This window comes from Orbicella franksi, chromosome 13 (genome assembly GCF_964199315.1).
Source record: "Orbicella franksi chromosome 13, jaOrbFran1.1, whole genome shotgun sequence".
Classification (NCBI taxonomy): Eukaryota; Metazoa; Cnidaria; class Anthozoa; order Scleractinia; family Merulinidae; genus Orbicella; species Orbicella franksi.
This window is the reverse complement of record NC_138157.1, coordinates 4,636,069-4,659,900: the sequence shown is the minus strand read 5'-3', so window position 1 is coordinate 4,659,900 and position 23,832 is coordinate 4,636,069. Positions and strand designations below refer to the sequence as shown.

At 40.2% G+C, this 23,832-nt stretch overlaps 1 pseudogene across 1 annotated transcript; it reads left to right on the top strand.

The window, feature by feature from the left end:
- Nucleotides 1-3,732: 3,732 nt before the first annotated feature.
- LOC145466287 (uncharacterized) lies at nucleotides 3,733-23,832 on the top strand (annotated as a pseudogene). The gene is made up of 5 exons (XR_014041863.1): nucleotides 3,733-4,536; nucleotides 8,908-9,503; nucleotides 12,890-13,574; nucleotides 15,861-16,018; nucleotides 16,368-23,832. The product of XR_014041863.1 is annotated as an uncharacterized LOC145466287 (transcript).

The following is a 23,832-nucleotide window of genomic DNA, read 5'->3' as shown; positions in this document are numbered from 1 at the left end:
CCAAGAGAGGTGAACTCGGGAGATACACTTCTTGAGGATGGCTTGTTAAGCTCAAAGTTGGAACTGGTGGGATATTTAGTACGTAGTTCTCTAGGAATTTGAATTAGACTCATTTATACCTACAGACCTCAGTAATCAGGGAAATACACCGTTCTTGTAAGTTCCACGGCGAGGAAGTCTATTCGGTTTTGTCCGATGCCTGTGCATTGCAGCGATCAAAGCAGTAAGACGACAGATTTCCAACGGTGGCGAGTAACTGACGCGTTCCATCGTTTCGGTCCTAGTTGAAAATTTGGAATACTGTTGGTACGTGTTTCGACTTTCAAGAGTGAACTATAAATCAATAGAGAAATGATTCAAATAGTCTTGCTAAGACAGGCGAACTCGGAAAATAAAGGCAAACTCAGTCAGAACTAGAGGAATTTCATTATGTACTTTTCTAGGTTTTTGAAATGCACGCAAGGGTTCATATACTACATCATGTGAAGGTCAAGTGACATTTTCTCATCAGTTATCCTCGCTGTTCTCAGAGTAATTAGCAAATTACGTACCTTACATCAAACTTGCATTTTCTATAAAACTGACATAATCATGAATTGTAAATGACTTGAAAAAGGTGCACTACTTTGAGCTAAAACAAGCGGGACTTAGCCTGTTGTCCACAGATCACAGACTGAGGAAAGCCTCCTAGTTGTCCCTTGTTTTGATACTAGCTAGTGCAAGAAGTGTCTTCATACGTTCTGGTCAGTTCAGTTATGTTTAGTTCAGAGTTTAAAAAAATTACTGTAGTTAACAGAAAATTAAACAGAGAAAGGGACACCATGCTGTTTCATCTGCTGATAGCTTTGTTACCTTGTTACCAGGGAATCGTTTGGAAGCTAATATCTCAATCAAAGTGGCTATGAGCCACTCAACTTGGAAAATAGATCATCTGTGAACAGTGACAATTTTGATGCCACTGACTTGAGGTTTTAATCCGTAGGTTAAGTTAAAGTTAAAGCCCACTGGTGTTCTTAAGAAATAGTGCAAAATGCAGTGGTAAGAGAATACAGGAGGAGATGCAACCCTAACATTGAAAAAAGTATGTTCAGCGTAGAGTCACTATGCCACAAGGACAGCACCACATCTCGTCCGCTCAACAAAGTTAAGCCCTGTGTGGTGGGGTCAGTACTTAGATGGGTGATCAAATATGAATACCCTGTGTTGTAATAACTTCTGTTTTTTTTTCTTTTTTTTTCCCTTACCTTTTCAAGACGATATTTTCAAGGTGCCACCATTTTTAGCTGTCAAAGTAGCCGTTAGGGTGCACTTGAAGAATTAATAATTAAAAGAAATGCTCTCATTTAATTTCAGTCTTAAGGCTTGATATCCGCTGATGTCTTGAGTACGCGAGTCAAGTCTACAAGTGCGTGAGGGATACTTTCTTGAACAGTGGCTAGTAATCAAACCTATTCTGTTTTAAGTGGTATCTTTGAAGGGTCTAATGAAGCTCGAGTAAGTCCCATATTAGTCTGACCTTTAGGAGTGAAATTCAAATTTTTCAGCGAGCATCCCTGACCTGGAGTTCCCCTCAGGAATTTCAAATGTCTAACAGGAAGTGAAGGAGTGAAGGAGTGAAATCGCTTCTCCACTACAACTTGGAAAATAGTATTCTCTGAGTTTAAAAATGGATTCAGTGACCCTACATTTTTTAATGCTAAAACTTATTCAACAGCAAGAGCAGAATGCATGTGCGAAATTGTAGAAAAACTATTGAGTGCAATTTTTCCAATTTGGAAACTTCCATTTTGTTTTTAATTGAAACAAAATATACTCCACAGAATTGTTATAACTTTCCCTGTTTCTTCTTCTGTGTGTAATGAAAAGATTTTTATCCAAAAAAATATGGGGTCACTGGCTTATAGTTTTTGAGTTATTTTTTTGTTAAAAAAAATACCTCTTGGTCGGCGCATCGGGTATGTTATGGACAGGTCAATGAATGAGTGAGTGAGCGAGTGAGTGAGAGATGTATGTATGTCACACCAATCAGATTGGATCTACTATAAACAGCCAATCAAATTTCTTGTTGTAAAGGTAAATGGTATGTGAGAAGATTTGATCCCGATAAAGTTCAGAACAGCCATATTTATTCTAAAGACTTCTATAAAAGAGGAGGAAGTATTCATATATTGGGTTTACTTCGACATTTTTTGTGGGTTAGGCTGAGGATTTTAGTTAAATGAACGAGATGAGCCTTGAGGTTTGAAACAGTTTGTGAGTTAGTAGTATGCAAATGCAACATTTATAGTAACAAAGGTAATTTGATACTTTTGTTTTTCACAAGGAGTAAATTCAATTAGAGGTCATGAGTCATCGCTTCTAGTTCTTAGGACATGTTTTAGAGGGGACGAGACTTCAGATTTGAAACAGTTCTAACATTCACAATAGTAAGTGCAGGTAACGATTGTTTTCTTTTTGTTGCATGCAAATATAACAAGATATTTTTGTTTTTTAGTTACAAAGTGTAATTTGACACTCTTGTTTTTCACAAGGGAGTAAATTCAATCAGAGCAGATGATTCGTCACCACTCTTTCCCACGAGATGTTTGCTATCTTTAGTAACAAATGGTAACTTAACACTTTTGTTTTTTTATATGGGAGTAAATTCAATTAGAGCTGACAAGTTATCGGCTATTGTTTCCAGGATGTTAAACAAAAAAGAAGCTTTCATTTCTGGACTGTTTTTATGTCTCTGCAGTAGCAGTTTAATAGTTTTATTTGATGACATTCATTTCAGTCCGATATTTTTAAAGGTCAAAAGTATGAAAACTGTTCAAATGTTCTTTGAAGACTGCGCGGCACCAAGTTGAAGTGCAATTTAATTAAATCAGACTTTCAACGTGTCAGAGGTTTTTATTCTCTTTCTTTCTATTTTCGGTGAAGTTGTGTTGTGTTGTGTAAAAAGGTAAACTTATGACTCATATAAAATGCGAAAAAGTCTCTAAATTAACTTGAGTATTTTTGAGCAAAAATTCCTCTTGGGGGTTGGAAGGGTTATGTGATCGGTGAGTGAGGGAGTTATGCATGTGCGCGTGTCACACCAATCACAGTGCGGGTTGTATCAAAGAATGAATCAAATTGCCTGTTAGAAAATAAGATGGTATCTACATTAATCTGGAGACATGTCAGATTACTGTGGTTTGTTCAGTCAAACATTTTATGGCTTACTATTTAGCTATCTTACCATGACCGATGTAACATCGCAACCAAAGAAAAAATGTCAAATTAACCAAATCATTACTGTACCATGAATGCTCCTATCTCCGACACTTCACACAAAAAATAACTCTTGCACGCCTTGCATGCCTATGTGTGATATTTCCTTGCGGAAGAAACAACGATAACGTAGTCCAAATCTCAAGCTTAACAAACACTGGGCCGTCTTAACAAACGAGAAAATCAGAGTCCAGTTTCTCTTCCAGCAGTAGCGAACGTTAACACAAGGGGGAACCAGGTAAGGGTGAATATTCTGTAGAAAATGACCGCCGATCTCACTAAACACAATGCCAAGGCAAACTAGAAACGTTGAAGGCGTAATTCAACCGATTATGGAAGTTTGAGTAAATGTATGGGCAGCCTGATGAAAGGCTGAATTGTGTGGCGAAATCCTATTTGTCGTCCGCCATTTTGAAACATTTGAAGGCGGGAACTGAGTGCGCATGCTCAGCGGTTTTTGAGACCTGTCGTCCCCAGCCAATCAGCGGTTTTTGAGACCTGTCTGCGATGAACACGAACTGGACAAGAAGATGCAGGGAAAATGCCTGCCTAGTGTGTGTAAAAAGAAATAAAAAAAGACAAAAGATGATTCGCTCTGTCATCTTCTCAAGATCGCCGGGCTGGACAAAGATTGGACGAACGTGTATTTAAAGTTATATCGTTTCCAAATCCTTGGTAAGCACTCTGATAGCGTAACTTACTACCATGTGTTCCGAAGAACGCGTTCTCTTATAGTTTGCGTTCTGGAGAACGCTTTTTCCATTTTTGTGATTCGCAACCATTTCGTATCCGTTCCATTTCTGTTCGGTATCCGTTCTGTATCCGTTCTGTATCCGTTCTGTATCCGTTCTGTACCCGTTCTGTATCCGTTCCGTTCCTGTTCGCAAATGCATTCCATGTTAGGTTTCTTCTGATCGGTACTGTAATTGGGGTACGATTGGCCCATCGTATCTCTTAAGCAGGCATGGTGACAAAACCTTTTTAGTCTATTTTTTGAAACAGTGCTTGGTAGGGAACATTCAGGGAAAATTTCAAAAACATTGTTCGACAACTTTTATTTCTGAGGAATCACCTTAAGGTAATAATCCCTTTTAAAGGATAAAGCTCTGAGTTTAGCAAAATAGCTCACTTCAGTGGGACCCACTAGTTAGGTCTGTTATTAAGGGATGTTAAGGAAATATGTTTCATTTTTTGTTTGATTGCAGCTTGTGCATGTAATAGAGCAACTGCTAAGATTTTGACTCACTGGTCATGATTTGAGGAATCAATGGCAACAGGAGGGTAAGTTCATGTTAATAAGCACTTGTTTTCTCTATCAAAACGGGCGGAAAATTGCAGCTTAAAAATATGATGGGGAATAATATAATGATAGAAGTGATTTGATATGACATTGTACAGGCAGAGTTTCCTTAACACACTGCTTGGAGCCCTCATAACCATCTGGAACCCACACCCACTTTCAGTACCTAGACCTCAAAGAGTTGTTTGCTGAGCAGCCATAGCAGCACTAGATGAGGTGCCATAAAGGGATGCCCGGCACCAAAGGCTGAAGTGCATTATGCAGTCTGGTCTTTGCTTTTCAACTTCTAAGTAGCTCCAAGTGGATGCAGGTTCTGCTGGCTCTTGCAGCTATCTGAATAAAGTATTCCTTGACCAGGGGCTACACCAGCATTAGTAAAATGAACTTCCACAAACCTGTAATGTACTAAGCCAGAACTCCCAATTCCAACCAGACATTTACCCACATATATCAGCCGGGCACCTTTGGTCATCATGCGTACTCTTAAAGTCCACAATACTGAGCCACCTTCTCTTGTGTCCATTTCTTAAAGCCCTCCCATGAAACAAAAAGATTGGCCAATAGAACTGTAAGTTACCCATCACCCCGTAGCAGCAAACTGCAATGTAGAGAGGAACAACACAGTGGGAACACCACTGGGGAGTATGGACACCTGTCCAGTTATTGTGACTAATACAGTAGAGTCGCCAACTTGAACATTTCACGTCTACTCAAACTAAATCCCCGCCTTCAAAAACAGTGTCATGAGCAGAGGCCAGAGCCCCTAACACCTGGCAGTGCTGGAAATAATTTTTCTTCTTTACATGAGGACGTGTCCTTTCAAACCTTTATTTTGGTTGGACATCTTATCAATTTGACCGGAAATTAATTTCATAATTGATTAGCATAATTAATTAGCATAAGAAAATTTATTAGCATACTGTAAAGATTTTCAGTACAAATCGTTCAAAACTGCATTTAAATTTGATTTATTTATCATTTGTGATTAACTTGATGTCTTTATCTACTGGATGACTGCACCGATCTCTCCTGGTTATCTCGTGGTTATATGTTCTCCAAGCAAACCTAGTTTTGTACTGAATGCTACCATTACAGGAACACAGTCATCTTTGGGACTGTGCTGAGCTGGACACTAGTTTTCTCACTGTGAAAAAAGTTCACCTCAACCTGAAATCAAATTACATCTGGAAATCCACTTCAATCTTCGCAGTGTTTTGTTGATTTTCAATCGTTTACTGAAAAACCTGTTTTTGAGTGTGTTTTTTGCTCATCCTGTGATGTAATTTTGATCATATTTGGTTAAAAACAGTATGGATCGCATCTCTGTGATATGAAAATTAGCTAAGAAATGGTATCTAATGCGCATGAGCTCCAGCTGACTGTGTCCCTTTAAAGCAGGAGCCCATCACTAGCAGTGTGCAATAACCCCAATTATTCCTATCCCGGCATTTTCACAGATCAATCTATTTTTAGTTTGAATTTACCGCGAATTCAGACCCCCGCAGGAACCTCAGTGACCAATCACAAGCAAAGACTTTATAATTTCACCAGAAGATTAGTTCGACATGTCCGTCTAAGGCCGCCATTTTTCTCCTTACCGATGCATGCTCATACAGACTGGAACTGACCTTTTTCGTGGGAAAAGAAGCCTAAAAATAGACTGGTCTGTAAAAATACCATGACATAGGCTTGGTATGGGAGTTGCAGCCTCCTAGTGATGGGCTCCTGACCAAAAGTTGACTCTAGGGTACATACATGAAGTGCTAACAGCATATCGCAATGCACGTAATGCATAATAGGGCAATTTCTGAAGAGTACTTTATTTGGCAAGTACAGGAAAGATAAACACTTCTGCTTTATGGCAGAAGCCCATAATGGGCTCCTGGATATGGCTCAAACTGTCAGAGTCAAGGGTCCAAAATTAAAAAAATATTCTTGAGTAGCCATTTGGCAACTAAGTGATAAAAATCCAATAGGAAATTTATTCAGACAGGAACTCAATGCATGAATCAAGACTTTTTTGGCCGCTAATTTTGTGTACGTAGCTAATGTGAAGGTTTTAAGCATTGGAAAAGACACAATCAATAGGCATGCATGACGTACTCAATGCTCAAAAGTTTGCAATGCATTGTAAGGTGATTTCAAACATGATTAGCCATTTGCAAGTTTTCCGATGTGAAAGGATCTTTTGCAGCAAAGCAAAAGGATAGATTGTTTTCTTTCCTTATGTTGAATGTTATAGAAGCAAAGATCTTTCACTATGTATTTCTGGAAGGACATAATGTCTGAGAAAATAGCCATTCTTGATCATCAACACAGAGAAACGTAGTCGCCATTATGATAGCTTGTAAATGCAGACGTATTTTCGGCTGTCGTCTAAACCAGAATTTTTGGTCGCCAAAGATGAAATTTTAGCCGCATTGGCGACCAATATGGTCGCAATTTCGAGCCCTTTAATAATGTATATAACCAAATTTTATGGATGGACAATGACTTGGTTTGGGTGAAATGTTTGGACATCATGTCCGATCATAATGTGAAATTGGCCGGACATATTCAAAATTTGGTCGGACAATGTCCGTTGACCGACTGTTATTTCCAGCCCTGCCTGGTTATGCATTGCTACCAATGCGACTCAACCCCAGCAGTGATGTATTCCAGAGGTCCTGATTTGCCGCATGGGGTTGACAAGAGGTGATAGCATTGCATGCAGAAGCATGCTGATTTTTAGGGGTTCCTTGGACACAAGTGCTGAGCACTTAACATGCCTTTCCTCAACTGCTGCTTTGCAATTGTCCCTCCCAGGTAAAAATCCTTTAGAGATATTTGAAGATCTTTTCTAGGATCTTTGTACATCATGATGAGACTCTAGCTGATTGTTTGGGACATTCATTGAGATCCCCACAGATTTTTGAGTATATAAGGTCCTTCAAGTTCCTGTTGTATAGGATTGTACAGAATCTTCACTGGATCTTGTACAGTTCATAGAATCCTATAGAATCCTAACAGGATTTTCACCAGGGTGCACACCCTGCTGAGGCTGTCTCACTTGAACTTACCCCTGTCGTGATTGGCTTGCTACAATGGAGGACAGATGTCCTTGGGACAGTCCCAGGAATCCTTTCAAATTGGTGCGTTTTACTCTCGCCATCATTATTATGAACCTGGATCCACCTTAAACCCCCCCCCTCCCCCCCGCCTTACCCAGGCAATGTTGGAAAGCTCTTAATGAACATTGACACTTATTTTGCCTGGCTAATGTCTGTCCAACGCTCCCAGTTCAACATTTTTTGGGGGGAAGGGGGGGAATTGGAGTGAATATTGCTCGCATCACGTTCACTGTCCCAAAACTTTCAGCCCGCATTGTAGTTACTATACATATCATGTCTACAACTCTCGCTTTCCTCATACACCCATGAGCTCCTTTGGCAGGCAAGCCCTCAATGATCATGCTGGTAGAAATCTAAATTCTCCCAGTCCCTTCATGCTGAGAAAATGGAAGATACGTGTAAGCGCTGGCGAGATGGACCACTAGGCTCCAACACAGATTTTTTTAATAAAACTACTATACCTTAGTTGTGGAGCTGTCAATGTCCTTCATACTCCCAGCCACCTTCTCCTGAGGTAGCTACCAGTGATATGTTCCATAGCCTCAATCCAAGCGATAATCAGCTCATGTACTTGTAGCAGCCACATCAGTCTGGGAAGCAAGCCAAATTGGAGGCATCACTTGCTTCACTCTGAGGTTCTCTAGCAACTTCTGAATTTAAACCCTCAATGCTTAGACTCCTCGGAGCTTGTTGGGATTGTTGGTTCGTTGGAAAACGTCTGCAGTACCCCCTGCCCCACACACCTCCCCCCCGCCACATACACGTCATATAGAAGAGTAAGTCTTTGTTTCCCTCTTTTACAAGAATGTGGCATTTTACTTGGTAATAGCTGATTATTGTCCTTTCAATTAGCAATATAGTGGTGATAAATCAGTAAAAATCCATATATATAATTGCTATAATCAATATTGTTAGTATGGGCTGGCTCACTGTGGCTTTCTGATCCAAAACTGATTTGCCCTATTTTTCAGTTATTCGAGTAGATTTAGGTGTCGGTCCTTCTCACCTGTTTTGTACGTTAGTTATAATGTGCATGTTTAAAATAGCTATTACAAATGCTTTTAATATTGAGACAATTGAAACTATGAATCAGGCCCTATTAGCAAAGATGTAGTGATTCAAGAAGATCCCAACTGCATATTTCTACGACCAGCAGTTTTTTAGGTTTTTGTTTTCAACTATGGCTGTTGATAGTACTTTTAAATACGCAATAAAATTAAATTCTTGGAACTGTTTTTTTAGGTACACTTCACATGGTGTTACAGACGACCAGAAAAGATGGTTGGTCTTTGGAATTGCACTCAACAAGGTCCTGGTTTCCCAAATACGTTCGTTTGTAGAGCAAGAAGTTCAGAGGGAGTATGGTAATCTTCAAGTGAGCCACAGTATTCACACTCAAAGTACATCTGGGCGACTAAAGAATTGGCTAACAATCTTAAAATATGAGAACATCAATGGTAACGATGCATTTCCCAGGCTGCCAGGTGGAAGGTTCAATTACTCCTTGTTTGACTGCCGAGTGACATCACATGTTAACTTTGCCAAGCTCTATGTAGAGAACCATATGGCCAAGTTTAACAGCTTTGATGAACACTGTGATGCATCTGCTGTGCTCACCTTGCTTGGTAAGGTGCCAGTCTTCTCTCCAGCTGTACAGAGTGCGGCTGGTGATGTAAGAAAAGCTAGAAATTCCTGGGCTCACTGTGTATTCAGTGACTGGTATCCAGTGAATTATCAACAGAGGTTTAACGAGATGGAAGGGCTAGTTAAAGCACTGGGTCTGCCACCTGCCAACGAGAGAAATCTCCTAGGAGAATTGAAAGACTGGGAGTTGAAAGGTACATGTCTGATTTCCACAGTAACCTGTTTTTCTTTAAACATTACAATGAAGAAGTACTTTCCTTTAAGATGCATTAAGATAGGATCACTTAACCACTTTACTTTTAGTTTTACTCTCACTGGTGGCGTAATTGTTACCTAGCTATCTACCAGGAAAAGGGCCCAACCGTCAAATGGGCGTTAAGGTACGCACACAGAGACTGCAACTAGTTGACCTGCAACATTAAGTCATGGGGTCAAGTCCCGTCGTGTGAACCAGCCCTTTTATGTCAAGGAATCTAGTCACGAGGACTAAACATTGGTCCTTATGATTACTAGTTAAGAAATAGAAAACATGTACCGTGTTTCTGTCGAGTTATAGAAACATGAGTGGAAGTTTGGGAGAACGAGAAATGCTGTGGGAACACGAGCCACAGGCGAGTGTTTCTACAGCTTTTTCGAGTTCTCCCAAACTTTCATGAGTGTTTCTTTAACTCGATAGAAACACAGAGAAGATGTTTCCTATTTCATTTAGAAAACACCGCGACGAAAAAAGGAAAACAACTTGTTAACTTTGATTACCAAAATGTAAATTCTCTTTGCTCGCGCCATCATTATCTCAACAGCTCGTGCTAGTTGCGTTTTTCTATCGAGCTATAGAAACACGATTTTTATCCAATCAGCGCGCGTATTTTCTTAAGACCGTTTTCTAAATAGCTATAGTTACAGTGTATTGTAAGATTATCGTCCATACTAAAGTAACATGGCCAAGCAACGCCAAATCTGTCAAGGGCGTGGCACATGCTGCTCCTTCCTCCATATCAGTACCCGTGATATCAGCAACACTGAAAACTGAGCTTTCGAAAACACTTTTTCTGCAGTCTCTGCAAATGTCTGACAGTACAAAAAGAGCAATTGTCACCTTCAAAGCAAATTTGCCCCGACACGTAAAAACTAACGCTTGTGTTTGAATGGAAGTGTTTTATTCAAATTAAAATGGAACTGTGAAAAGAAGGACAAAATCAGAGAGGAAAAAATGATCAAATAAAGTGACTTATATCAAACAAATGGTTCCTGGGCATTTAATAAGAGGCATTTCTTTAAAAACAGTCGTTAAAAAAATCAGATGACCGATAACTTGTGAGTTGAGGGATTTTCGTAGGATGGGGACAGGGGTATAGTTACCACTGTAACCCTTTAAAAACCTAATTCACACCCTTTTTTTAAACAACAGTTCTGACTAAGGACCTCTCTACACAAACCCAGGTTGGCTTACTAAGAGTGAAAAAAATAACCTCTACATGCACGAACCCGGGATGCCTGGTCGTGTTAAAGTTTTGTTTACAAGAAAGCTGATCCGAATCAGCTTTGTGGTCACCAAAACCTGAAATTTTACAAGCCCTTGTCTCCCTGAACTGTGTTGACTTACAATAAAAGCCGAAAAACAAAGAAGCACGCATATTTGTGCAGAAATGTAAACCCGGGTTGGTACTTCGTCCCCTTTTTACATGAAAATTGTTAACTTAGCTATAGCCATGTCAACCCTGCTCTGGAAAAGGTGTTACCCAGCAAAAAGGGTTACCCGGCTAAAAGGGTTACCCGGTTAAAAGGGTTATCCGGCAAAAAGGGTTGACCTGGGTTGAGACCTTTCTTGAAGTTGACTGAAGAAGGGTTGCCAGTTACTGTCATCCTCATTCGGGGCAAGGAATTAACGCGGGATCTTGTAGAGAGACCGTAACTAAGCATGTTTCCATTTCAATTCAAAGATCCTCCCGTTTTTCCTCGGGGGTTGGGTACGGCTACACGTATACGGTTATCTTTAATCTGAAACATAGCTCTCCAGATCCAGCTGGAACAAACTTCCCCGTCGTCTTAAAGATGTGCTCCGATACCATTTTCGAAATTCCTCGATCCGCTGTTCTATTAGCTCCATGTTGGGATAAGATTTGCGGCACACAGCACTTGAGAGAGTTTCGCCGCCAGCCAAGTCCGAGTTCACGCCTGTGGTGAGGGCAGATTGTGTCTAATCTCTGCGTCTCGTCCTCGCGGAAAATACCCACTCTAGCAAGTATAAGTTCACTTTCCGTTGTCACTTCAGAAAATGACCAGTGAGAACAATGATTGGAAATATCCTTTGAGCAATTGCGTAAAGTAACAATTTCAAGACTCTTGCTTCTATCTAACTTATCAAACGAGCAGTCTTTTCCAGTTATTCTCTGAAAAGAGCATTAAAACGCCATTGCTGAGCTGCGTAGCGTGAGACAGGCCGTGGGAAAAACTCCTTTAACTGGGAGCACAACTTGTTTATAATTAGCAACCATAACAACAATGACAAATAGTTCATTTCAAGGCTTTTAGATCAAAAATTGCGTAGCCCCTAGTGATCAATGATGAAATCGTGATTCTTTAAAGTAGGCAGCTGTTTTAAAAGTAGAAATGGTATCAATTAATTAACTCTTGTACCAGTAAAACAGCATCATTCACCTGAAAAAAATACAGTAAACGCACTGCATATGTAAGAATATCATACAAGTTAGTGATAAAACAAGCATGCCATTAGCCGCTGTATTTTCTCAAAAACTAATAAATAACAAAACTCCGCAACAACAAGAAGATATATTTTCATTGAATTTGGGACTTTAGGCTGCAATGATAGAGCTGTCTGTCACGGTCGGTCACGCAATCTTTTGTATGATTTCACGAAAAATTGCAATTTTGAGCGTTTTCTCATATAGCACAATCTAGCACAATCAGCTAAGAGCCCATCTCTTTTGAATTCTAAGTGATAAATTTCATTTGATTTGTGATGAAGGTAGTAGGGTAAATTATTTTTTGAAGTTTAATACTAATTTCCATGGAAAAACAGAGGCTTTCCCTCAGGTCTCACTCAATATCTTAATGCTTTTCAAATGTTATAGGAATTATACAATTAAACCTACAAAAGTTGTAGAATAAGCTGATTTCAAGTGGATGTCCTCTGGCTTTATAGTTACGGCAAGCTGTTAGCTTCAAAATGGCTAATTTTTGGGCCTAATTTTCCAATGCCTAACCCCGAAATCAAGTATTGTCATTTTCTGCCTAAACAAAACACCATTTGACAAATAAACACATGACGACAAATAGTTCAATATGGATTACTAATAGCCAAAGTTTGAGCAATTTTGAAATTTTGAAATTTGCCGCTCAATTTTTAATTTTTGTGGACACGCACTCGTAAACAGTTCGCTTGTACACATTGATACTTCAGGAAGGATAGGGCTTTACAAGGGTTTAGTGTCTTTCCAATTATCGCATGCAATGACCACCCATGGCAAATATCACCGGCTGGTGGAATCGGCGACATTAGAACCAGTGGCCATGTTATTGAATCATAAATTTGCTAAGTGCTTTTTGCTTGTTACTTTAGGCACCATACTGTGTATGAACGCAACTGTGGATCGTGATCTGTTGAAGTTGGTACAGCAACACGTTAATACATTGAACACAGAGGTTGAGCGGTGGACACTTGAAATGCAGGAGGATAAGGAGCGAGTATCACAAGCACTAAAGGACATTTCAACAAGTCTGGAGGAGCTAGAAGCAAGAGTTGCGAGTGTAGAACATGAACAAGAAGTCATGAAACTAAAACAAAGTTCGCTGTCGAAGACAGTAGATGCCTTGCAAAGCGATGTGGATACAAGCGTTGCGAGTGTACAGCATGAACAACAAGTCAGGAAACAAGAACAAAGTGTGTTGGCGAAGACAGTAGATGCCTTGCAAAGCGATGTGGATACAAGAGTTGGGAGTGTACAGCATGAACAACAAGTCATGAAACAAGAACACAGTCTGCTGGCGAAGACAGTAGATGCCTTGCAAAGTGATGTGGATACAAGAGTAGTGAATGTGGAACATGAACAAGAAGCCTTAGAACAAGAACAAAGTTCGCTGTCTAACAGAATGGATAGCGTCTGTTCTGACGTGGAAGATCTGCAACAACAAGTTGCACGTGTTGAAGACAAACTCAGTTCTTCTACTCTCCAAGAAAATCGAGGCAAGCATATTTATGTCCGATTTTCCAAAAACATCCCCGCAGATTTGAACCCCTCCATCCCGTTAGCTTGTGATTTTATTTATTTATTTATTTATTTATTTATTTATTTATCTATTTATCTATTTATTTATTTCGGTTTTTGAGGGGGAAAGGGGGGGTGGCTTTCCTGATGACAGTGGCTTGTAGAGCTTACCTAACATGAAATGTAGAGAACTTCTCGTTGTCTATTTATTGTTGTTATTATTATTATTATTATTATTATTATTATTATTATTATTATTATTATTATTATTATTATTATTATTTAGCGCTACCCCCTGCTTTTGTTTAATTGGTGAGCCCAGGCTACACTCGTCCGAATTTCAGTACGCGCGGTGACTCTGAGAAGGAGCCGACCGATTAGCGTTCTATAACTGCTGTCTAAAGGAAGTCTGCCCGAGGACATCATTAAGTCCAATGAAGGTGCAAGTCTAACGATTTGCTAGCAAGCGTCGTCCATTATCGTACATGAAATGACTGAAACGGGACGTCAGTTAGCCCCGTAATATTAGGGTGTTTGCACTGTGGCGATAACATTGTGCTTGCTTCAGACAGCAAAGAGCTTTAGCCACATCAATTTAGGGCTTCGACGTGCAATGGACTAGACATTTCTAGCTGCTGTTAGCGTTATTTGGTCTGAACTTTGATTTGGCTAAAGACCTAGAAAAAATTCTGTTGAAGTCTGCATATGGCATTTTGCGCTCGACAAAATTCAAGTACATCCGGCACAGTGCTATTTGCGAGCAAAACATGGCCACGAGCAGAGTGAATAACATTAGGTCAAGCGCTGATCGTGATTAGAATTTCCTTGTTTTATCAATTTTAGGCGTTCTCGGCCCAGCTAACTATCAGAACTGTCTGTGATTTGCTAGCGTGGAAGAAATTTATTTGCGTGGCTTCCGGGCGATAATTTGACGTAACGAGAGCATGTTGAGTGTTCGCTAACTCATAATTATGGCGTAGTTTGTTTGAAGTTCAATCGATTCTCGATGTAGGAAGCTCTTGTTCAGTCCATTTAGGACGATGCAGGTTTTATAAAGCTAAAGATCAGCACTCCGCTGCGGTTTTGATATCTGTACGTTCGTGTTGATTTAGACTCCGATTTCATGTTAAAAGTTTATGATTTAACGAAAAGACAGTGAATTTAGTCTTCCTGGCCTCAAAAGGCATACAGGAGAGTTATTTCCATTTATTTGAGCGATAAGCCTTGTGGACCATAACAAGTAAAGAGTGTAATATAGTTAGGATGGCTTCTATTCTATTATTCATACTGGAGATTATTTTGTCTATATCATTAACAGAAATACGTTCAAATGCTCGTGAAACTCTTTCACTAAACGGTTCAAAATTTTCGGATGTAATATTTTTAGCTACAGCTTTCCCTCGTAGGCTACGATTAAAAAGGTTGAAAGCATTCTCTGTAAAATTTATATCTGGAGAACAAGGGCAGATTTCGAGCAACTCAGCTTTGATAGATTCAAGAGCCCTTGTTGCAACTCTACCTTGTTGAGAAGGGTCATTGTCCATTACAAAAAGCTTTCCACCGTTACCCTTAGGGCACGCCTCAGCAAAGGTCAGGTTAAAGTGGCCTCTAATAACCTGAGCAAAAAATTTTCCATTCATGTTAGCATAAGTTTCTTTCAAAATAACTCCTTTTCCATATGCAAGGGGGATCAATTATACTTGCTTCTATTTATCTTTTTTTCTAAAACGTCAAGGACGTAGTTGAAATCATGGGTTTTAGCGCGCAAAAGGAGAGGTGTCCCAACAACTTATGGCCAGGATTGTAACTCTAGGACAGAATTGTATCAAGATTATCAGTGACAAGTCAAATTCTGTCGCTATGTTTTTGCGAATCCAGGCAGATATGTGAGGACTCATCCATTTAATTGGTTTAGCAAGTGATAAGTGACATTATTTAATGGGGCCGAGTGGATTACAATTAAAGAAGCAATTTCAAAATCGACCGGGTACTACGTAACTTTAAAAGACATTTGACATTACGAGCGCGATTAGTACTTTACTCCACCGAATCCACCACTGTTTTGTAATTCGATAATTTTTATCTATAATAAGAAATATAAGCAGAGCTAAGCTAACTGGGAATTGTGTTATGATGCGATGACATTGAAAGAAGCCATTATGTTTAATATATATGTGCGTTCGTCATACCGATAGAAAAACAATGCCTGGTGACTGAGCTCGAGACTATAACTGAGCTCGCTTTACACTACCTGGAACTTCTTGCCCTGTAAAGTCTTGAGAAAGACAGTGTCAGTCTTAAACCTAAATGGTGATGGGATACAAGTCTAAAGAGAATAATTGTTCAGAAAACTCATAATGATTGTTTCAAAAATATACAGCGGTTTAATTGCGAAGTTGTATATTTTTCAGGGGATAGTAGCTGTAGTTATGGAGAATCAGCAAATGTAATGTCCCAACAGCACCTCAGCAACGTATCCGTTGGTAAGTTGATTCTTTTGTGATTTGAAGTCTCTGTTTGCAAAATAAAACGCTTAAGTCAATGTTGGTATGATGTTTTTGGAGATGTCAGTGGAGCCTATCTTTTGAGCCACGCTCTCAGTGCACCGAACAAATAGTCCCATTTATGATGAAACCAAATGATTGAGGAAATGAACTTAGACGTGAAAACTATCAATCTTCAATAGCGGAAAACTCCCATTGCACAATGGTAAATGAAACACACCCCTAAAATAAAGTGGACAATGTTTTATACCGAAATAAATTGCGTAGTTTTAATTATACAAAGAAAACAGAAAATAAGCATATCATTTTCGTTTTTCGTTATTTTCAGAGATTGCCAGTTGTGAAGGTGACATAGACTTTTTTGCCAAACGTTACGATTCAGATACAAGACAGTGGTTTTTTGATGATTTTGACGAGTGGTTCTGTAATCCAGGCGATTCCCGAGCTTATGTACTCTTAGGCGATCCAGGAGTCGGCAAAAGTGTGATAGCCGGAGTCATGACACAGTGCATGAAAAAGGCTGGACACTTAGGAGCTGCCTACTTCTGCCGGCACGACGATGGCACAAGAAACGATCCCAGGTATCTTATGGCGACTGTTGCACGTCAACTCTGTGATTGTAATACTGAGTATAAAGTAATTATAGGAGGAGAAAGTGGAGTAAAAATGTTTTTAGGCAAATCTAAACTTGGTGTTCGGGAACTCTTTACAAAATTATTACAAGAACCATTAAGCAAGTGTTCTCCTTGTGACCAGAGAAAGTTAGTTATTATTGACGCACTAGACGAGACCGAGTACGAGTCCAGGGAAGATTTTCTTGATCTCATAATGCACCGCTTTCCCTTGCTTCCCAAATGGCTTGTGTTCTTTATCACCAGTCGCCCTGAAGATTCGGGTAGAGTTCAGATTGAAAAAGTACAACCCCTGTGTTAAGATTTGTGCTGGAAACAGCGATCAAGACAACGTCTATCAGCAGCATGAGCAGGATATTCAAATATTTTTGAACAAGAGAATCGATTTCTCTCGTTTATCCGTCACGGTAGAAGAGGTATCAAAAAAGTGTAACGGATTATTCCTGTATGCACATTACATTGTTGACGAACTGAGGCTTTCTGCAGATTCAGGTAAGGAAGTGAATCAATTGAGCGATCTTTTCCCTGGAGATATCGACAGTTTCTTTCTGCAGAATTTTAAGCGCGTCTATGACCAAGTGGGACAGAACATTTTTAAGAAGTTGTTTGGTTGTACCATCGTAGCCCCCGCATCTCGGCTTCCTGTTTCAATAATTTCCTACATTCTAAAGAGAGAGAAATCAAACTGTGATGAACAACAAGTGATCGATGCTGTATCACAATTTGTGGTGTTACGAATATCTGATCAGACATTAACTTTCCTTCACAATCTCATCCCAGCGTGGCTGACGGACAGGAACAAAGCTTCTCGGAAATTGTTCATCTATAAGGATGAGGCAGGTGAGTACCTTAGTAAAGTTTTTGTTGAAATTCTCGCCTATGTCGTGAATAAACCTCCGACAGGCCCATCCATTGACGTTGATTTGAAGGACTATGTTTCACGCGTTGGCGTCCGCTTTCTATGTGAGAATGGAGCCAAAGATTTGCTGAAAGTTGCTTTCGCTTCCTTGACGAATTATCACTTCATTGAAGGAAGAATGAAACATGGGAAAATTGAGATTTACCGCCTGCTGGAAGATTTTAGGCTCGCGGCCAGCCGTTTTGCTCTCGAAGAAGTAAGTAAACAAGAAATCCTCCAGGAGATCTTACTTACTATTGAAAGCAATGTCCTTGTTCTCTTGGAATGCCCACACCTTCTACACTCGTGTATACGAAACGCCTCAAATGCTGTCCAACAGACCGTTTCCATCCCTCAAGTGGCCCTTCCCTGGTTGGAGTGGATCAGTAATTGTCGTCTTCCCATTGCTGTTGATGCCAACATTACTAACATGCACTGCTTTGCCACAGCTCCTAATAAGAGGACAGTGGCTGGAGCGGAGGGTCGGTCTCTGCAATTCTTTGACCTATCTACGGTAGAAAAAGTGAGCGATCCTTTTGATCTAAGCAACGATACTATTGATAGAATTAACCATTTAGAGTATTCTCCCGATGGTAAGTTTCTATTTTTTGGACGTCTCGACAAATGGTTTTCTGTTGAGCGAGGTTGTGTCGTGGACTTTCCTCAGTTCTCAGGGAATTCCCATGTCTATAAATGGGGCGTGTTGACTCGTGATGGACAGTACATTGTCGTGAAAAAAGGTTTTCTGCCCTGTCCAAGTACCTGTGAACGGCAGTCTTGTGTTTTTAACTTATTGGCTCTTTGGGCTCTGAAGGAGATTGAGCTGAGTGGAGATGATGAGATGACCGCCAGTTTTTGCCCTGACGGATTGAAAGAAATGGGACCATGTAGCGAAGCAGGGGTGCACATCAAACGCTTGTTCGAGCGTCTCGGATTGAGAGAAATATTGGGTGAGGGTGACGTTCTTGACGATCCATCGTGCTATTACTGTTGCAGACTAAGAGAATTAACTCAGTCAAATCAAGAACCATCTTTGGCATCTGTACGACAACTTGTCATTAAGCTTTACCCATGCATATTTGAATATCAGGTCTGGGATCTAGAGACTGGGATGCCTTTGTTACAGCAAGTTTTTTCAGCGGATATTCAGCTCAATCCGTTCACCTATTTCTGCCATGTGTTCGGGGCTTATAGTGAAGTTGAATCGAAAAAGAGCTGTTGTGGCATATGGAAAGCCATGTCACGTTGTAACATTGCCACAGTAACTGCTTATTGTTATTTCCGTTCTGTGCGGCAGCTGGAGAGTAATCTGGAGACGTTCGTCGCGATGGCGATGTCGATGTCGAATAGCTCGTTGATGAAGAAGATCGAGGATCACTTGGAGGAGACTCTGGGGGAGAATGAGCGAAAGCTAGAGCAGGAGGTCGAGCGGAACACTTTTCACATGCATGCGTTGGAGAGTTTCCTTAGGGAAGCTTTTGAGAGGAAGCGACTTGAAAATTTAGATGGCATTCCTAAATTACGGGAATTATACGGTTTCTGCAAATGGGTTTTGATGATGGAGACCGAAGGGAACCCAGATGGTTTGTCCCTTGAGTGGTTCAGAAAGGTCTTTGATCACTTGGAGGAGACTCTGGGGGAGAATGAGCGGAAGACTTTTTACATGCATATGTTGCAGAGTTTCCTTAGGAAAACTTTTGAGAGCACGCGACTTGAAAATTTAGATGACATTCCAAAATTATGGCAATTACTTCGTTTCTACGAATTGGCTTGGAGGAGGGAGTGCCAAAGGAAATCAGATTTCTTGTCCCCTGAGTTGTTCAGAATGGTCTTTTATGACTTGGAGAAGACTGTGGAAGAATGAGCGAAAGCTAGAGCAGGAGGTCGAGCGGAAGACTTTTCACATGCATGTGTTGGAGAGTTTCTTTAGGGAAGCTTTTGAGAGGAAGCGACTTGAAAATTTAGATGACATTCCTAAATTACGGAAAATATACTATTTCTGCAAATGGGCTTGGATGGGGGAGAGCGAAGGGCACCCAGATTTTTTGTCCCCTGAGTTTTTCAGAGAGGTCCATAATGACGCATTCAAGATTGGCCTTTGGAGGAACATTCCTGAAGGTTTTCAGAATCTCCCTGATTCTGGTGACAGAAAAGTTCTTAGTTGCGTGTCACCACAAATGAAATGGGTTATCCAAGCTGATGATTCTTTGCAGGTGAGCTTGTTACAAACAGGAAATCAAGAAGAACACCATATTCATCACGAAAAAACAGAATATACCTTCAGTAAATCCACACGCTTTACCTTTTCAAATGATGATCTTTTTTTTGTTTATCAGTCGCCTGGAGGCTCATTGCACGCCTTATCTTTCAAGACAGGTGAAGTACTCTCGAGCGTGTCGGGCAATAACGTTGGCTACTTTACAAGAGAAAGGCAGGTTGGGTATTTGTTTCGTCATGGTACCGAGGAGACAGCCATCTTTTTGACAAGTTTATTCAGTCCTTTTAAGTTTCTTCCAGCGCAACCTGTGAAACCATTGGTTGTACGAAAATCCGTTGCAGCGATGTTCTGTTCAAGTAATGCTGTTATATCTGTTAACTCTGACTCGACAGTTACGGTGATGCAAACCTCGACGTTTGCTGATAAAGAAGTCATCACCTCCAGTGTTGTCTGCATCGTTTGGTCGACTGTATCCGGCCCGCAGTCTCTCACTGTGAAGAATTGTGCAGTGTCCTCAAACGGAAGGCTTATTGCCATTCACTTGGAAGGCAAGTTAGAATTGTACAGTTTTACAGAATCGAAATTAGAGTTTCTTCACTCAAAATGCGAGTGTATGGTAACATGCTTTGCATTTTCAAGTGACGGTACCGTTCTTCTCTTATGTACTCAGGATAGCGAAAACGATTCATATTTCCATGTATGGGATATCCAAGAAGAAGTTGTTTCGGCTCGTTTAGAATCACGAGTTTACCTGACTCCGGAATGTTGTTGCCTTTCTTCGGATAAAGTAGTATTGTGTGGTGACTACGAGATTGAGATCTGGGAGTACGCTGAACATACCTGCCGCCTTATTGCGAGACGCAGCGTCGCGAGGCCTTACATCTCTGTTAGGTTCAGTCAGTGCAGTGTGTCGGTGGATAATCAGTTTTTGGTATGCTGCATCGCAGACGTAATTCTTGTGTACAGTCTTGGCACTTCCAATATCTATTCCTCCAAACAAGTTCTTCGCGGCCATCTTGGGATAATCGAGTTTTGTCGTTTTTTAAAGATAAATCGATATCTTATCTCATACGCCGTTGATGGTATGGTCTTTCTGTGGGACATCAGCGAGGCGAAAGCTGCTGGATTCTCCAGGATAGTTGAAGGGCAGGAAAGCATCGTAAGCTTGGCCGTGTCCCCTGAAGAAGACAGAGCCGTCTGTTTCACATCCACTGGTCGAGTGTGCATGATAAAACTCTGTGAACTTGGCTCTGCGCTGGAATTAAAACCATTCACAGCACCGGTAAAAATTGAGCCGCAGAAGACAGCTGAAACAAGTTTACAATCACTAGACATAGCTGATTCATGGAGCTGTTGTGACTTTGAAGATAGTTATTTCTTGGAGGATTTGGACGAATCTGACTAACTAGTTTTTTAACCTAGCGAATGCAGCGACGTTGCAAAAAGTTAGTACCACTTGAATTAATAGCACTGCTTTCGTCCAATGGGAATCTTTTGTCAGGTGTACTATAAATGACGTAATTAGCGAATGTTGGAAAAACTTCCAATGGGCATTCTTTAGGCAAAATTTAAACTTATGTCTTAACGACTTTTTCCTGCTTGTCTATACATATTTTCAAAGCCATTCAGTACAACATTTTGATAACTGAAAGGCAATTAAACAACTGAAAACAAGCCGTCATAATGCTGGTAATAGTATTTTTGGGTATTTCCTGAGGTGAAAAGAACTACTCCGATAGTCAACCAATCTGATATGTCATGAGTGGTTTAATTGAACGTGCCCATTTGTCCATGGAGACCCAGAGTGCAATGATGAAAAGAATGTTTGAGTTTAAAAAATTGCAAATCTGTGAAGAGAAAACCATCCAACTGCGCAAAAATATAAAGAACACAAGTCTGCAAGGTAGCTTGGCAGGGGCGGATTTAGGGGTGGGAGGGGGCTGTCCCGCCTTTGTTCTTGTAGTTTCGGAAAAAAATTGACCAACCGTTTTAGAGGGGATTTTTTCATTCGGTTTTGGGGGAATGGGGGAGGCTTGCCCTCAGCCACAATTTCTTCGGACCCCCTTTTTTAAATATTCTGGATCCGCCCCTGCTTGGTGTGCCCTCCGAAGATCCAGAGCTCAATGTAGTCATCTCTTCTGGACCCGAACTCTGTTTTAAACATCTAAACTCGAAAACTCATCTTAATTCTCATTACCGATTATCATTCATTTTTGTAATGTCAGCTCTGAGAATTTGGTACCACATCAAGACAATATCACTTAGCTGTTGATTTTGTTTATTCTCATCAGTTGTGTCCTTGACAGTATGTTTATATCGTAGGTAGAAATTAGATGTTAATTTTTCAAGGGTCACGATTTGTCAGCTTATATCACTAAGTACGTCCAGTTTTTAAGTATGTAAGTTAAGTGTAGTATGATTTTTACAGTTATAAATAAAATCAATAGTAGTACAAAGTCGGACCGTGTTCGAAAGTTGTTTGTAAGGTGCAAGTTTGTACTCTAATCAGTGCTGGTCAATTAAAGTGGTTTTTATTCAGGTAGTAACGTATTATGTAAGTGAAAGGATCTTCGTCTAGGCGAGCGTATCTTGAAACCATTGTCCGCTATTTCAAGTTTGCTGCTGATTTAGTCGTAATCCGTTTCAATCGTTACCTTGCTTGTTTATTTATTTATTTCTTCCTATTTTTTTCTACCGTAGAAAGCCATTAGGAGTTTTTAGGTGTTCTCTACTTTGAAAGTAGTTTTGCACGTCAGCAAATAACTTCAAGTACCTCAAGAGAGGTCTTTGTACACAGGTCTAACGCCTCTCCTGTAAAGTTAGATAGGCTTTTAATTTTGTGACACGTTTGAGTGTAATATTTTTTTTTATCTTATAAACCTATGCTACATGTATGAGAAAAATATCATTAATCAGGGCAGGCGTTGCTGAGAAAATGGGCTTTATAGGTTTTACGGGAAAGCTTTCAGTTTGTTTTTAGAACAAAAATTATGCTCATATTTTTAAGGATTAGGATAAGAAATACATTCATTTATTGTTACAAATTCCAAACATTACTATAACAGAATAATTGACTGAGCAACAGAATAGTTCAGTTATACTAGTACTGTTAGAGTCCTTTAGTGTATTTAAAGTTAGGCAGATAAATTGCTTTTGATTAAAATCAGTGGTGAATACTCCGAAAAATAGGTGTGAGAACTCCTAGTAAGGGAGATGTGGTATCATATGACTTCTCCGATAGTAAGTAGTTCAGTTGCAATTTTGTGACGTTGTTATTCATTCTTAATTTCGATTAAACGTTAATTGCGTTGTTCTAAACGAAAAGATAAAAACGTAACGTAGTGTGTTTAGTAAAACAGAACAATAAAATTGTAGAATTAAGAAATGAAAGCCGCTTAATAAAGAAATTATTTTAATGTTTATGTAACAAGCTTGAACTGTCTCTCAATATTCTTTACTGATTGCAATTCGCTAACTCTTTCTGTCCATCCTTACTGCTTCGTTTCGAAGAACGATGACAACCAGACAATACTCGCCGTTTTTCTTGGACCAGCCATTAAGTGCTTATTATCAGGCAAAAAGTAATGAAAGGACCAACCCGCAGACTGTTTTTTGTCCCCCCCCCCCCTCCTGCATTTTCCCTCCCTCCTACCCAACGTGCTCTTCTAGTCTGGCAAGGAAGCTCAGTCAGTCACCAAACACCTCAGAAGCTTGACGATCTGACTCAGCGTGAATTAGATCAGTAATAAGAGCTGAGCCGGAAAAGTGACGCGGCACCATTACACTTCACTCATTTTACCTCGCAGTGCATCAAGTGGTTTTGCTGGGCGAGCACTGGATATTCTTGCTCGCTTATCCGGCGGTCATCGTGGAGTTACAACACGTGAATTCACTCCTACACCCTAAGACTCTTTTTGTTCTATTCCCAAAGTTCGATCCTTCGTTGGCGCTCGCCTGATCGAGATGACCAACACGCTTAGTATAAATACGCCTGCATTGCAGGTTAAACTCATTTACTTAGTTTGGTGCATGTCACTGGACCTTC